Source organism: Vigna angularis, chromosome 9 (assembly GCF_016808095.1).
Source record: "Vigna angularis cultivar LongXiaoDou No.4 chromosome 9, ASM1680809v1, whole genome shotgun sequence".
NCBI classification, from domain to species: domain Eukaryota; kingdom Viridiplantae; phylum Streptophyta; class Magnoliopsida; order Fabales; family Fabaceae; genus Vigna; species Vigna angularis.
Genome location: NC_068978.1, coordinates 15,134,377 through 15,151,653, shown reverse-complemented (window position 1 = coordinate 15,151,653; position 17,277 = coordinate 15,134,377). Strand labels below are relative to the sequence as shown.

Below are 17,277 nucleotides of genomic sequence, written 5' to 3'. Positions count from 1 at the left end.
AGTAGCAAAGTCGATTATGTTGCATCTAATACGAGATCATCTATATATTGACGCGAATTTGATTTCTATAAGAGACTTTCGTGATTCTAACATTTTCATATTCTTTTGCAGAAAAGTGATGCTTACATAAAGAGAAAAAGCTCCAAGAAACTAGTTTGACCGTGGTGATCAACTAGGTGTGATTTCTTGAAGAGCAAGATTGTTGAGTTTTCAAAGTCTGATCTATCTGCAGATTTGGGTGTCTACTACAAGATCAGGTTCTACAATCTGCTGAAGATTGGGTTGAGTTCCCTATTGTGATTACAGGAAGAAAGACGTGTTGCGTTCTTGACATTAAGGGTGCCTCAAAGGGGTTGGACTATAGGAGAGGGGATTCTTGCTACTAGTCTGTTTGTATATTGCCTATATTTTGATTAGAGGGTTAGAGAGGTGTTTTATATTTTTGACGTGAGGTCTCTATAAAAACCTTGTTGTAAAAACCTTTATCATTATAGTGCATTGACTTCCTATGGTTGGAAGGACACTGGATGTAGGCTTGGTCGAACCAGTATAAAAACTCAGCGTTTGATCTTTCTTATCCCTACTCTGTTACATTTAATCGATTATACTTTTTACGCATCCGATTAAATTTCCGCTGCATTGAAAATCTTTTAACTTGCATTTCAAGAAAAGTATAAAAGGCATCTCTTTTGGTGAAAAATATTTTGAAAGTTTTAAATTTTATACTTCACCAGTTCACCCCCCCCCCCTCTCTTGTTGTGAGAAATTGAGCCATTATATTTTAACAAATATCAGTACAAATCAATAAAGCAAAAAGATATGATCAGAATGACGACACCCAAGAAAAAGACGTTGTAAGAGAAGAAGAACATTATGGAAATGTTTCGCTTAAGGCTATAAGAAAAAGCGTTGGAACCTACAAAGTAGACTAAATTCAGACTTCCCATCGAAAGACTACCAACTCTTCAGAAGTTAACTTGTTAGTCTAATAGTCATCTTTCAAGAGAAGATATGTATATAGAAGAAAGCTTGAAGAGAAGAAGTTGTTGAAGTTGTTGTTGAAAAATGTAGAAGAGAGAGAAGGTGAAACAAAGAGAGTGAAAAGTAAAGGGAGAGTATGTTCAAGAATGATCAACTTTACTTCACCTTAGTGCATATACAGTTTAATGCTCTTCACCCCAATAAATATGATGAAGATATGAAAATTTGAAGATGAAAATGAAAAGAAGTAAGATATGAGAAAGAAAGAAAGTGAGTACACTCAAAGAAGATCATAATACTTCAGCTTTAAGCTAACTCAACTCTTACATCGTCTAATGATCTTCAATTCAAAGGAAAATGATGAAAGCAAGCCTCAACAAAAGAAAATATGAGGAAAAAGGGTATCGTCATATCTTGTTTCTACTACATCTTCAGACTACAACGTCTAAAACTTTTAGAATGAAGAAAAGAGTAGAAGTTGAAGAAAAGAAAAGAAAAGAAGAAAGGAGCAAGCATAAAAAATGGCTACACTACTACACTTCAAGCATACATCGTCTAATGCTCTTCAGCTCAAAGGAACAACTTCATCAGCTATTAATCTACGCCTCAATATCTTTATCCTCTTATTGAGAGTTACTCAAGTTAGTAACTAAACAAGATTTTAGGTTGTATTGTACTGAAAATGCATCCTTTCATTGAGAGTTTCTAATCTGTATCTTGTAATATCTCGTAGTGGATTTGTTATATGTTTTAGAGAGAACTAAACAGTTACAACCAAGAATGGGTGATACTCGATGCCAGGAGTGACATATAATACTCAACCACAAGTGGGTAAACGCGGTCTTGAAATTGTCTAGGAATAGATCTTGGAGAGGCTAAACTTGAGCTAGACGTGTTGTCTAGGGGTGCCAGAAGAGACATATAATACTCAACCAATAGCGGGTAAACTCGATCTGGATGGTTGTCTAGGGATAGATCATAGAAAGGGTAAACTCAGATTAAACATGTTGTCTAGGGGTGCCAAGAATGACATATAATACTCAACCAGGAGTGGGTCATACTCGGGACCAGGAGCGAGGTCAGAATATTCTACCAAGAGTGGGTTATACTTAAGGCCAGGAGTGGTGTAAGAATACTCAAACAGGATTGGGTCAAACTCATTGTAATCTTGAAAAGAATAATGTTAGATTTGTAGAACCAAGACCATAGACCTTTTTTGAAAAAAGTTGTCAGTTGAAATGTCAGATTTATAGTGAGATTTTTTAGGGCTCATTGTCTCTGCTGCTCTGTTAACCAAAGCAGTATACCCCTTTCTGCATCGGTTCATTTAGAACCGAGGTTATATCCCTTGCACTGACCCATTTTAAATATTTAAAACATTATTCTTTTGCAGGATTTTTAGAGCGGTTACTTAGGAACCGAAGTAATAGGGGTATTATGACTAGGTTTGGTAGGGAACCGGGGTAAAAAGGTTGAACAAAATTTCAAAATTGCCATTTTAAATTATTTTTGAATTTTTTTCCAGCCAACTTTAGGTCTCAATTGGTTGTAGAACCGAGGTCGTCCCTTACTTCTGCAATTTTAATATTAACCGAGGTAATATCTTCTGTCAGAGTTAATTTTTTGCGAAAATGCGAACAAATCTTTTTCATTCTTCTTCTCTGCACTGTCATAGAAACCATCGCTAGTCGCGATTCTATGCATCATTCAATTTTATTTTGTTAATTTTTTGTATGTTTGATATATGTAATCATGTATGATTGAATGTGATAGGAGAAAAATCTGAATACAAAAACGATCAAATTGATCATTCAAGATTATTTAAATATTGTAAACAATTTCATTATATTTACTTATGGATCAAGATTGGATTAACTTTTCACACATTAGTGCTGAGTACTTGTTAACACATCGATAAGTGTACCGAATCGTATCAAGTAATATAAAATGGTAAGACCAAGTATCGTATCCCAGAAGACTCACGACACTAGACAATTATGTAATACCTTAACTAATTAAGACTTAAGAACAATTTCATTGGTTTAGAATGCAACATGCAGAAAAAGTAAATATGAATGCAATTTGATCAATTGGGGCAAAACATAAAAGTAAATGGATGATTTTGATAATATGAGATGAGTATGTTGTTGGGGTTTAGATTTCACCATCCTTACTCTCATGCATATAAGAATTCATCTTCTTCATTCAATTGTTAATGTTAGTATCTAAATTACTTAAAACCCAATCCCTCGGCGAAGAAAGCCTATCCTTAATTATTAGACTACAATCCCTTGGATTCCTAATAATTAATTTTTCGTTACGAACAGAAGCTTAAGACAACCAAACCTCCTATCCCCATCCCTGAGCAATATTGCTTTTGGAAGAAATTCTCCAGATCGTGGTTTCTAGGTATTTCCCAATAACAAAGAAAACCATAAAATCATGCCATGAATGATCAAAACATAACAAGCATAAAGGAAATGAGAAAATCCCTAACAATTAATGAAAGAAGCATATAATAATTCAGAACAAATTCAAATACATGAGAGTTTAGAGGTTACATCTTCCCCAACAACAAATGAGTTTAGTTCTCCATAATCATGGAGAAACTAGGTGTACAATGGAATGAAAGTGATAGAAAAACCCTAGAAACTGAAGAGGAGAGCTCCTGCATCCAATTATGCCTCTAGAGAATGAAAAAGTGTGTTTCTGCGTCTCTACTGCCCAAAGATATAAACCCGAGGATGAACAAATCCTTAAATAGAGTAGAAAACAGAGTCCAAGCCCAACACGTTAGCGCTTCGCGCCCCTACATAGGGCAGCCAGGCGCTGGTACGAGAGGAGTTTCATTGAGAGCCTTGAAAAAGGCAACCAGGCGGTGTGCGACACAAGGAGGATGGCGCTCAATGCCCCAAGAAGGGCGCCCAAGCGTTGCTACGAGGCATCCTGCGCTGAGGGCTCCAGAAAAGGGCAGTCAGGCACCCATACGAGACATCCTGCGCTGAGGGCCCCAGAAAGGGGCAACCAAGCGTCCTGCAAGCTTTTGTAGCCTTCTTTTCTAGTGCTATTTCTGTCCTTTCTGGATTTCAACTCCTTGGTACTTTAACTCCTCTTCCAAATCATTCCAATTTCCTACAAAATCAAAGGAATTTAGTGACAAAAATCATAAGTTCTAACGTCAACTCTCTTTATTCACAACTTAACTAAAAACAAGAGTTCAAGCAAGTTTCTAAGTCAAAAAGGGCTCATTTAATATCAAAATTGAATCACAAATAACGGTGAAATCAACCATTATCAGTACGATAGAGGGATAGAAGAATTTATACAATTTCGCAACATAATGAGGGTAGAAGGGATGATGAAATGAAGTTTAGATGTTCTTGTGTCAACTGTTTGAAAGGGAGAAAGTTGAACGCAACCAAAAATTAGGGAACATTTTATCTGTGATGGTTTCCTACGATGTTATACAACATGGATATGGCATGGCGAAGAAATACACGTTCCATTTATTAGCAAAATGAAGAAGAAATGAAGTTTTAATGATGTCCAAAATCAAGTCTCAAGCAACTATTTGAAAGAAGAACAAATGAAGACTTGTATCATGTTAAAAAGCTTTTGTAATAAGTGTAAAATGTGTTTATTACTTAGGTTTTAGATAGTTTTTTACATGTAAGTTTATTTTGTAAAAATTCATTTAGAGTCAAAAACTTACTGTAATAATGGAATATTACAAAAGATAATTGATCAGTGATACTCGATTAGCAAATGAAGTAATTGATTATCACAACTAGTTTTGGAAAACTCCTAGTTTTGGCAATAATCAATTATTAAGAGCAATAATTAATTAATGCTAATCGATTAGCACTTGAAATAATCGATTATCATGCGACTCATTGGAGTTTTTAACCACTTTCTAGTCATTAGACTATCTGTTAAACTTGTCTTTAAGTTAATAATCGATTAACAAATATGATAATTGGTTATTACAAATAGGATGGCTGAAAACGAAGATTTGGAGGTGTCCATTGCTCGAGTCTATAAATAGACTCTCATTTCTCACATGTGGGACAATCCTTTGAGCTCAGAACTATTGTTGTATCACTTGAGAAACTTGTATTCTTGTGAGGCTTGATAATCTTTGTGTCTGTGGAGTTGTTGAAGTGTTGCTGCTGTGACTAAGGAAAAGTCGGTTCATCTTTGGTGTGTCTAAGGAGGTGTTTTGAAGAAGGTGTCATCCTTTATGCGTCGAAGGAAATGATCATCCCTTGGTGTATTTGAGAGAAGTGTGTTTCATATCTTGTGCATCAAGAGAGTTGTATTCTAAACTTTTAAACTTGTATCAGTGTGATTATAAGTTTATTTGGTTTTGTGATAATGGAAAATTAATCTTCGTTTGAGATTAACAACTGGACGTAGAATCGGTAAGATCCAAACCAATATAAAATCATATGTGCAAATTTCTCTCTACCTTACTCTCTTTACTTTGTTATTTTTATCTTGTAAGTAAGTTTAATTGAGAGAAAATTTTAAAAGGCATAAGTTTTAGTAAGAAACCAATTCACCCCCCATCTTGCACTACAAAAAAGAAGGGCATTACCGAAGGCCAAAAGCCCTCGGAAACAGCCCAAAACCGTCGGTAAAAGGTAATTACCGAAGGCTTATCGACGGCCAAAGAGCCCTCGGTAAATCCCTTGTCGCTAACATTTACCGAGGGCTTTTGCCCTTCGGTAATTACCGAGGGCCAAAAGCCTTCGGTAATTACCGAAGGGCAAAAGCCTTCGGTAATTTCTGCTGTCCAGTAACCAATTATGGTGCAGTTTATGATCTGCTTTGTGCTAATTTCGTGTGATTTTTTATTACTCTCCTGCATTGTGGTTCAATCCAGTAGCTTCAATGTCAAAGTAACTACTGATATTTCTACTGGAGAATGACAATTGAAAAGGAGATATCAAATGATATTGCATAATATGTTAGTAGTCTTTTACATAAGATACTTGCTTCCAAAACAAAGCTAAAACTACAATAGGCTAATACAAGCCTATTACAAATCAAAATTACACAAAAACAAAACAAAATAACCCAATCAATCCTATGCTACGGTCTGGTACTAGTTCAGTTACGGCCACAGTCCAGATCGACTTCTACTGAAGTATTCACGTGCCTCCACTATTGCTTCTTGACAACTTCAAGCTTCTATCTTTTGTCCAATCCTACAAGCCATATGAGCAAAGCTTCGATCAATATTCCCTTATAGCTAAAACAGATTGTACAAAAAGATATAAGACAATAAGAACTTTCCTTTCTCGGTCTTGTTGTTCAATTGGTGTCTGATTACTCTCAATTGTAACCTGCTGCAAAAGTTTTCCAATTCTCATCAATCCTAAATCTGCATAAATATTCACACCAGATTCAGCAATTCACATAATCCAACAAATTGCATAACAAAAACAGTTTAAACAAACACTCCCTTAATTTTCTTATAGAATTTTTCTTTTCCATTTTAACATGTTAGTGAACATCTGTTGTATCAAAGTTGTAAAGGATAAAAACAACACAAACTCCATTGGAGACCATTAATTGCAGAAGGCAGCAAAACATATATGATATTTGCTACACTTAATCAAATTTTCCAAACTTAATTAGCATTTAGCCAGTACCCATTACACTGATTTTGAAAAATAAGTAGCACCAATGTTGTCTCTCTTGCACAATATTATAGTTAAACATGTTTTTGATAAACTTCTCCGTAAAAACTTAAACAAAAATAAAAAGGGAACATTGGATGAACTTTCACTGAAATCAATTTAGCTTCATCATTTTGATTAAAACTCTTTCCATTTAACCTTTCTTTAAGTGGAACTATATAAACCGATTCAGTTTACAGAAAAACTCAAATTCATTTTACCTTATTATTTTTGTAAGTTTTATGGAGAAGTTTTTCTAAACATGATAAAGTTTACTACTTTCAGCAATTACCTATAAGTAGAACATCACTTGAAAATGTACTTGACAATTCCAGGAATATGGGTCTTCATAAAGTAATCATCCCAATTAATATCTTTTGTTTCAAAGTAAAACGGATTTGTCTCTGTCCCACTTTGTTTTGCTGTCATTCTCAACTTCTCTGTGTTCATATCATCAAATCTGCATAATTAACATTCTCTGCCTCAGTTAATACCTCATAAACTCAATAACTAAACATGTTAATGTGGTGTGTTTATGTTGGCATATGTGACTAACACACTTGCTAGACTTAAAAAATGTGCATTAAATCTGAAGCATGTAAAGTTTTTATTGTAGTTTACAAACACTTACACGCCCGTAAAGATTTTTTGTACGTGAGTGGATTTCTAACAGAGGAACCCACGTGGTATATGATATCACTTGGCTGCTTTGCATGAGCCACCATGGCCATTAGCATAGCATTCACCACCATGTCTGCTGGGACCTACAAATTTGTGCATATGCACTGGCTCACATCACCAAGGCTAGATTTATCATCTCACTGCCTTTCTTTGGTTGATATAAGGCAAACGTAAATCACTGAATCAGACCAACACAGTTTCAAAGCATATTGACAATGATTTTAGCACAATTGAAGAAACTGCATCAGCTAATTACTCAACACATGACCATTAGACAAAACTGAACTTGGATTTGAAAAGAACATTTGAGTCAAAAATAGAATGCACCGATTTAAAATGATGAAACATTGACTCAAAGCACACAAAACGCACATACACAAAATTATATAATCCTAAACACGAAACTCATAACAGTGAAAACAAACACTCAAGACAAACGACTCGAAACAGATTTACAACACAGAAAATGGAGAACGACCAACGCACAGATTGAATCAATACAAGACCAAAACAGATCAAGACAATTAATCGAAGACAACATGGAAAGGCAAAGAAAATACTTAGCTTCGTGCAGATGCGCCTAACCTAGGCTTTGAATACCACTTGATAGCTCCAGGTCGAGGCAGATCGATAGGAACCATGGAAACTGTCACAGATCGAGCAAATCGAAGAAGAAGAACATTAGATGATGGACAACGGAGGCAAACCCTAGAATGAGTGGTTTGATCGGTGTAGATTCTAGGGTTGTGGATTTGGGACGTTTTGATCGGTGGAGAGAAAGGATTCCATGATTGAATCGATGGAATGGAATGAAAAGAGGTTTTAATCAGGCAAAAGTGAAGATAGATTAGTGAAGATAAGTTTAATCGGTGGATGAAGATTTGAGGTAGAGAAACTCAAAATATGGATCGAAGACAAGCGGAGGTTCGAAAGAAAAAGAGATGTGTGCGGGTGGATCTCTCGAGAGAATGGTTGGATGAAGATGTGGTTCGCATATGATGAGGCATCAAACATTACCGAAGGGCAAAAGCCCTCGATATTTAATTTCATCAATACATTACCGAAGGATTAAAGGCCGTCGGTAATAAGCCTTCGGTAATACGCGCTTTTACTGTAGTGTTGGTTATTTGTGCCATGCCAATCATTTTGATTTATAGCTATGACAATTGGTGTTAGAGTTTGCTTTGATAGTGATTCAAATGGCGGGACAATATAAAAATTTTGTGGATGGTGCTTCCATTAACAGACCCTCATTATTTACTAGTGAAAATTACGTGTTCTGGAAAGTCAAAATGCATATATTTATTAAATTTGTTGATAGTGATATTTGGGAAGCTGTTGTGCATGGTCCTTTTATTCCTACTGTTGCAGTTAACAATGTGCAAGAACCTAAATCCCGTGATCAATGGACTGTGTAAGAAAAGAGAAAAGCTCAAAATGATGTAAGAGCTTGTAACATTATATCATTTGCTTTAACTATTGATGAGTTTTACAAGATTTATATCTGTAAGAGTGTTCAAGAAATGTGAGAAGTTCTGAGAGTAACCCACGAAGGTACAAATGATTTTAAGAGAGCCAGAAGAAATACCTTAATCCAGTAATACAAGATGTTCAGAATGAAGCAAGGAGAAATCTCAGATGTTCAGAAACGCTTCACTAACATTGTCAATCATCTCATTGGACTAGGTAAATCTTTTGAAGTTGATGAGCTTAACATAAAAATTTTGAAATCTTTAGACAGGTATCGAAAACCAAAAGTGACTGCAATTTTTGAGTCACAAAATCTCAACACAATGGTTATAGCGGCATTATTCGGAAAGTTGAGAGAGCATGAACTTGACCTTGGAAGACTAGATGAAGAAGAAGGAAAAACTAAGAAAAAGACTCTAGCCTTCAAATCTAAGGTAGAAAAGAGCAAGAGCAAAATAGAAGATGAAGACTGAGAAGAAGAAGAAAACTTGAGTCTCTTAATCAAAAGGCTCAACAGGTTCAGCAAATCAAAAGGCAATGGAAGATTCAAATACGAAAAGAGAGAAAATCAAGAATCTTCCTCAAATTACAGATGCTACGGTTGGGGAGAAAGAGAACACTGAAAAGTTTACTGCCTAAATCAAAAGAAGGGAGAACAAAAGAAAGAAAAGAAAAACTTCAAGAAAAAGAAAGCCTACATCGCATGGGATGATGACAACGAAACAATTTCTGATTTGAGTGATTCTGATGAAGAAGCAAATATCTGTCTAATGGCGAACGACGACATAGCTGGAAGCCAAGTAAGTACATCTAGCGATTCTGATAATTCGAGTGAATATGATAGTGAAGATGAATTGCATGATACTTATGCTGCTTTATTAGTTGAATATGAAAAATTAGATATTCCTCATAAGAAATTGAAAAATGATTTCAAAGAATTAGAATTAAATTTTGAAAATATTCTTGAAGAAAATAAAGATTTGAAAAATAAAATTTTATATTATGAAAAAGGTAAATATACTAGTAGTGATGAATGTTTATCTTGTGTAAATTATAAGAAACTACTAGATAAAACAACCTTAAGAGAATGTAGTAAAAATGTTGAGAAAATAAAAAGGTTGTTAGAAATAAGTATGTTCCTAAAAATAAAAGCAAAATTAAAAATAAAAGAACCCCTAGAGTTGGGTTAGAAAAGGAAACAACTTATAGGAACACAAATATTGTTTCTTGCTTTTATTGTATGAAAAAGGGTCATACTTCAAACAAATGTAAAATAAAGCATCATGGTGTTCCAAATGGTAGATATGTTTGGGTTGTAAAATAATTTCAATATTTTCATTTTGCAGAAAACGTCAAAATCAAGGAAGTTTATGTGGTGTCTTGACCGTGGATGTTCAAAACACATGACCGGAGACAAAAAAGAAATTTATTAACTTCTAGAAAAAGGAACAAGGCTTTGTCACCTATGGTGACAACAACAAAGGCAAAATCCTTGGAATATGACACATTGAAAGTATATATACCTTGATGATCAAAGACGTGCTATACATAGAGGGATTAATGCACAATCTACTCAGTATAAGTCAACTTTGCGACAAATGACTCAAGGTAACATTCGAACAAAATTTTTGTACTATTCATGAAAATGATTCTTTTGAAATTGTTTTGAAAGGAATAAGACATAACAACATATATTTGATTTTGAACATCATCAAAACTTTGTTCCATTCAGTATTTACGTCTCTAGATTTTTACAAATGCAGGTGCTTCATAGGGATGTTGTTCACACTCACATTTTGTCAGGATTGGGTTAAAACAGTTTGATCCTTCAAGAACAAGCATATAGCTGTACAATCATCAACCATGGAGACATACTTACGTTTCCAAGCTTTAACTGCATGGTCCACTAACAATTTAGTTGCCATGGACCTTTTTGGTGCTGAAGCAACTATGTCTATTACTTCACTGTTTGTTGGCACATCCCATACCTGTAAAGAAAGAAAATTTAGACCCTTTTGATTGAGATAAATTTGGGGAATAATAATTGGTTGTTGCTTATTGGTTGAATTTGATCAAATGTTTGAGATCTTAATACGAAAATGCTTACCCCATCAGAGGCCAGAACCACAAACTCATCCTGCTCTGTAAGTTTTCAGTATGATACATCAGGGACTGAGATGAAACCATAATCTTTTAGGCAAAAATTTTCTAAGGCTCTTGCCATAGCCAGTCCACCGATTTGGTCTCCATAGTCTATTTACTCTTTTTACATCTGGCAGATGCAAACAAAATATACTTTGTTTATGGTTGTACATCTCAAAACATAAATATACTAAGACCTCGACAAGTATAAATGTTTATTTTATGGTATACATCAAACTTATAAATGTTTATTTTATGCTAGTAGGAAATGCTTGCTTTTTTTATTTTCTAAAGAGGACCTTGCAACATTTTCTCTTCATCAAATATCGTTTAAAGAACATGTTTAAAATTGATCCACACAAACAACTTTTGGGAAAAAAGCGGAATGTTAGTGTGGCGAACTTTGCATTTTCATATATAGCATCGAATTCAGTTTCAATAAGAAAACATAAAATTTGTGAGAAGGGGAATAAAAGAATGTGAGAAGTTTTAGTCCACCTTCGTAACACGTCATTCAAATTACAATGATTTCCTTTAAGTGAACCCATATGATATATATACATAAGGATTCTGAGTGAAGTTTAATTTTTGATTGTCAATGAACTTCATGAGCTCTGATGAAACCACCCCTCCATTTTGATATTAATCGCCAAAAACTGAGTCTAATGTAAAAGGAAAATAAGAAACGATGATGCAGATCGAAGGAGGATAAGAAATAAAGACAAATTACCTAAATCAGGATAGAAAATGAACTGCATTCTACGTAAAGATTGAAATCAGGACTTCCCATATATGTTACAAAATTGATGTTAACCATAGGAGGAAGAATAAAATATAGAAGTAATATGAAAAGACACTGTCCAATTTTTGTCTTTTCTTTATTTCCCTGTTAATTACAATTCTATCTTTGGAAATTCTCCTAGAGCTAATAGACAGAAACTGTAATTTATTTATCATTTCAAAATCACCTGAGGTGCAATTGATAAGTTGGTTCACGGGCCTATGGCTAGGAAGATAAAAGCTTATCAGTTTTAGATGAACAGTGGTAGAATAGGAACACAACCAACAAAGTGAGGGCATAAGGCCTATATGCTCATGGAGTTTCCCAGCTAACTCCAGACGGTTTAATATGGATCAATCTTATTCTCCTGAGTTATTCCCTTCTTCCCCTTTTCCCATATAAGATATTTGAATCACTTTGCAATTTCAGAACTTTCCCTCACTTCCTCTGCCATTTGGCCATGAGGCTCAGCTTTGTGCACATGAAAATATGAGCTTTTACTTAAAGTTTTTCTGACAGTTATATGAAGCTCAGCACACTACTTGATACTTACTATTCTGCTACGAAAAAATTATGCAAGGCTGAACTGTTTAGCTGGTTACAAGTATGCATCCTGATGAATTAAAGAAAATATGAGACCATTATGAATTTATGACATTTCAGAAGTATGAAAAGGAAAGAAATTCATGGCCATGATTAAACTGAGCTTGAAGATTACTCAATCCATAGGTGCTGAAGCTTCTCTTATGCATATTTGATCTCTTAGGACCCAGTGGAACCATTTACCACTGATGAAACCACACCTCTACTCTGATATTTTGCATCAAAAGCTTTGAATGGAAGATATCCATTCTTCCGGTTCTTTCTCATTCAGTGCATTGAAGTGAGTGCAGACCAGTAGTTATGAGATGGGATTCCGTCCTTTCAACATATACACAGAATTCAAATGCATAATAAGCAGCATGAGAAATTCAACCTCTACATGCTGGGATATAGCTTTCAGATGCATTCAACCCAAATCCATCAGTCAAACACAAAAGTGATGACCTCCTATAGGGCACTACATTACAATGGACAGGTGCAGTTTCTCCAAACTAATCCAGCTTGTGTGAAAAACAAATACCACCCTTCTTGTCATTAATTTAATTTTGACCACAACCAGCCGTTTGATTAATTTTATATAAAATAATTATAAACTTGTGTTTAGAAAACATGAAGAGACAACATTACTTCAATTTACCCCTTTAAATGAAATTTAAGTGAAAATTATCTGTCTCCCATATTACAAACTAATTTAAGACTGGTTGAATGCAATATTAATTAAGTTAAATTTGAAAGGAGAAAGACAAGAAATGAAAGATAACACAGACAAAAATATTTTTTCATGGTTAAAGGTTGATGATGTAAGTGAAAGAAGGAGAATGATGACCTTCTCATTATCCATGCTCGTTAAATCCATCTACCGTCAATCTTTATCCAACGGACATGGCAGATTTTAGGCCAAATTTGAGTGTCCTTTTTGTGGCATCGTTGTTTCAGCAAGGGACATTCATATATGATTAATTTTATTAGAGAGAGAGGCAGCTTTTCTCCCGCAATATTCTCCAGCTTTTGACACCTTTCAATGTTTAATTCTTGGAGTGATGTGAGATGTTGAAGACCCTTGCAATCTAACGTTTCCAGACTAGACAAATCAAATAGATGTAGAGACACAAGGGAGGGAGGTAGCAAACTCTCCTTTGGGAAGGATTTGATGCCATCACATGGACCCCACACATCGAGAGATGTAACCATGTCCATCGATTTCCATCCTTGGCCCCTCAGTAGTTTCTCACAATTGCTGATCTCAACTGTTCTCAAGTTAGGTGGCATACCTCCTCCAGGGAATGACTCAATTTGTTGACAGTTGGATACGTAAAGATATTCATATGATCGGGCAACGACTTCAACTTTTCACAATTATAAACACGGAAACTAGTCAAATTGGGCATACACAATCTTTCCCCCGGGAATGATACAAAGTTGGGACAATGGCCAATCTCAAAAGAGTTCAGACTCATCGACAACTCTGACCCTGAGACCAAAAGCGATTCCATATTTTCACAGTTTGTGATTTTAAGACTAGTGAGATTTGGGAAGATAGCTAATGGAAGAGACGTGAGCGAATCACAACTATTATTTATTGAAAGTGATTTCAGTAATTTGTGTTTGTGTTGCATCGGGAATTTCATCTTGGTTAAACCACTGATGTTAAGACTTTTCAGCGATGCAGCAAGAAGATCACTTGGAAAAGATATGGCTGACGAACAATTCTGTAAAAATAAAGATTCAAGGCAAGTAGGTTGGATGATAGTGATGGCCTCCATCATGGACTCCACCACTGGGCCTCCTTCAAGATCTATACCTTCCACCAAAAGAGGAAACTCATGAAACGTTACTTTGTCGCTTTTACGTATCTCTAGTGTTCGGAGGGTGAGGGGCCCTGGGACAGAATAGACAAGAAGCTCGCAATTTCTAATGGTGAGTGTTTGCAAAGCAGGAAGGTGATTTGGGAGATCTCCCTTTAGTTTGGGGCATTCTTCTATATACAGATTCTTGAGCAAAGGAAAAGCTTCTGAATCAAAATCATTCCACACCTCCCAACAAGGCATATTATAAATGCATAGATCTTCAAGGGATGGAAAGGGCGTCACAGATGAACAATCATCGTTCTTATAAAAGCCTGCATCAATAGTCTTCACCGAATTCATGTTCGAAATAATAAGTTCACAGAGTGACGGTAGTTGCCCAAGTAAAGGAAGCATGCAACAGTTGTTACAATTATATAAATCTATACGTGTCATGTAGCGGTAGGAAAAATTCCCCACCCATTCCGGAAATCTGGTTCCTTTATAACCCTTTATTGACAACGATTTAAGGTCTTGATGAGGTTCTAAGTTGCTGAGTACATCTAACTCAATTTTGAAGTCGATGCTATTGTCGTTAGCTATAGACCATTCCAAGGATAGATGGCTAATATGATTCTTATCCATTATCCTGGCCTCTAATGCTTCTTCGCCATTGGTAACATTCTCCAGTGCCTTAATAGAAAACGAACCACCGAGATTTGGAAGTCCTCCCAGTTCTTTGATGCTATTCTCTTTATAATTGCCCACAATATAAAACTCCAAATTCTGTAATTGGTTTAGTTTCCCCATTCTTTTAGGCATCTCTTTTATGGAACTGTCACCAATTTCAAGATGACGCAAGTTTACAAGATTTTGCATGGCACTAGGCAACTTAGTCAGCTTTGAACAAAAGGACAACTTCAAAGTTTGTAGATTGCACAAATTACACAGTGACTCCGGCAGTGTTTCTATACTTGTACGAGAGAGATTTAGATAACGCAAATGTATCAATTCACCAACTGAATCAGGCAGAGCACGTTGACTTTGAAAGTTGATAAGCGATAAAACTCTCAAGTACTTAAGCCTTGACACTATAATATGCGGTGCGTTTTCGTTGTTGAATGGAGAATCTTTGTAACTGATTAGCAAGAAAGTTCTTGGAAATTTTACTGTGTCGAAAACTTCAATATCCGATACTGGATCACTAAATCTGGTAAATGACAAATGACGAGTTTTTCTATCGATTTTGGTTTCTTTTCCAAGTTCATCTGTTCTGAAATAGAAGTCCCCACCAAGAAATGTTGCTAGATCATGAATGAGGTCGTGCATTACAAAGTAATCACCCAAACTCCGACTTGCAAATTGAAAAAAGCATCTCGAAACTAAATCATCAAAATACTCTTGACCAACTTCTTCTGAAGTCTTTCCTTTTTTTGCTGGTTTTACAAAATCTTCAGCCATCCACAGCTGGATCAGTTCATCTTTTTTAAATTCATAATCTTTGGGGTACAGTGAACAATAAACGAAACACCATTTTAAATGTGGAGGGAGATAATTATAACTAATTCTGAGTGCCGGAATAATTTTACACTGACTTTCAGGAAGTTCCCAAATGTCACTTTGAAGTACATTATTCCAATCCCTAATAGTCTGCTTTCTTCTCAACATTCCTCCAAGTGACTGTGCCGCTAACGGCAACCCATTGCACTTTTTAACAATCTCCTTTCCAATCTTTTCTAGAGTTCCTCTAGTCTCACTAGCTTCTGAGAGAGGAAATGCATGGTTTGCAAACACCAACCAACAATCTTCATTTGACAATTTGTTTAGATGATATACTTCAACAGTATGATAAGGCACTGCAGCCGCTACATTTTCATTGCGGGTTGTGATCAGAACTTTACTGCCCCTGATCCCGCTTAGAAAAGGTTTTGTAAGACTACTCCAATTGTCACAATCCTCGATCCAAACATCATCCAAGACAATCAATAACTTTTTACCTTTCAGTTTGTCCATCAACTCAAGTTGAAGAGCATTTAGATCACTCAATTTACAAGGCTTTCGGGTAATTTCCTCTATCATGCTTCTTGTGACCTTCACAATATCAAATATATCCGAAACACAAACCCATGCCTTTAAATCAAATATCTGCTGGTTCAATTTCACATCGTTGAACACAGATCTTGCCAAAGTGGTTTTTCCAACCCCACCCATGCCTACAATAGAGATCATAGACACTCTTTCACCATTGATGCTATCCACTGACACCATCTTCATTATGGCCTCCTTATCATTATCTCTACCGTACATAGCATATCCATCTTCCAAAGATGTTGGCTGAGCTTTCCATGGCCGGTAGCTCTCCACTGGAATCTCCTTCAAATCAAGACTTTCTTTTTGTTTTAAAATGTCATCTAATCTTTCAACTATGTCTTCCAACTTACTAATACTAACAATCTTCTTCGTTTTGAAAAGGCGAGAAAATGAATTGCTTACCTCCTTTTGAGTAGCAGCTTTAGTAGAAACTTCATCGAGTAAGTCATCAACCTCATAGACAACATCTCTGAGAAGAGCGAGCCACTCTTTGACATTGGAGTCTGTGATTTGTCTCTCCTCAGCATCAGCAAGCACAACTCTAACAACTATCAGCTGGGTTTTCACCTTTCGAAGCAACTTGTCAGGCTTCTTTCCTCGGATAAAGTTGAGAACCTCAGGGGAGGCCAGCCGGTCGAAAAGAACGTCAAAGAAAGCAGAAAGGAGCGCACCACCTACCGCAGCTAATGCCATGATCTTAACAGAAAACAAGTGATGATCAGAGTAGGAAACAAAAACGCAAAGGAAAGGAATTGGCTGCAAGAAACTGGGCTGGTTCTGGATGAGTTAACTGATGGAAGGAGACTTCACTTAACTAGTTGGATATATATTAAAAGTTTTAATGGTTGAAATTAAAGATGCTTAGTTGAAAAGTCTAGTAGTTTGTCGTTTTCAAAGATTAAGGTTCATGGTCGGATGCCTCTTGAAAATTAACCATAAATATATTAATTAAAAATTACACTGCTGAGAATCAAGACATGTTAAAACAAATAGATTTTCTTTTTGTGCAAGTATTTCTAGTCTATATTGATTTTAACTAGCTTTTATCTTGTTTGCTTTC

General features: G+C 35.7%; 1 long non-coding RNA gene and 1 pseudogene across 1 annotated transcript; both read right to left on the bottom strand.

The window, feature by feature from the left end:
- Positions 1-5,973: 5,973 nt before the first annotated feature.
- LOC128194119 (uncharacterized) lies at positions 5,974-8,739 on the bottom strand. The gene is made up of 3 exons (XR_008245440.1): positions 7,297-8,739; positions 6,958-7,125; positions 5,974-6,367 (listed from the first exon to the last, which is right to left on the bottom strand). It is a non-coding gene; the product is annotated as an uncharacterized LOC128194119 (long non-coding RNA).
- Positions 8,740-10,363: 1,624 nt separating this feature from the next.
- LOC108347741 (putative disease resistance RPP13-like protein 1) lies at positions 10,364-17,031 on the bottom strand (annotated as a pseudogene).
- Between the last annotated feature and the right edge of the window lie 246 nt (positions 17,032-17,277).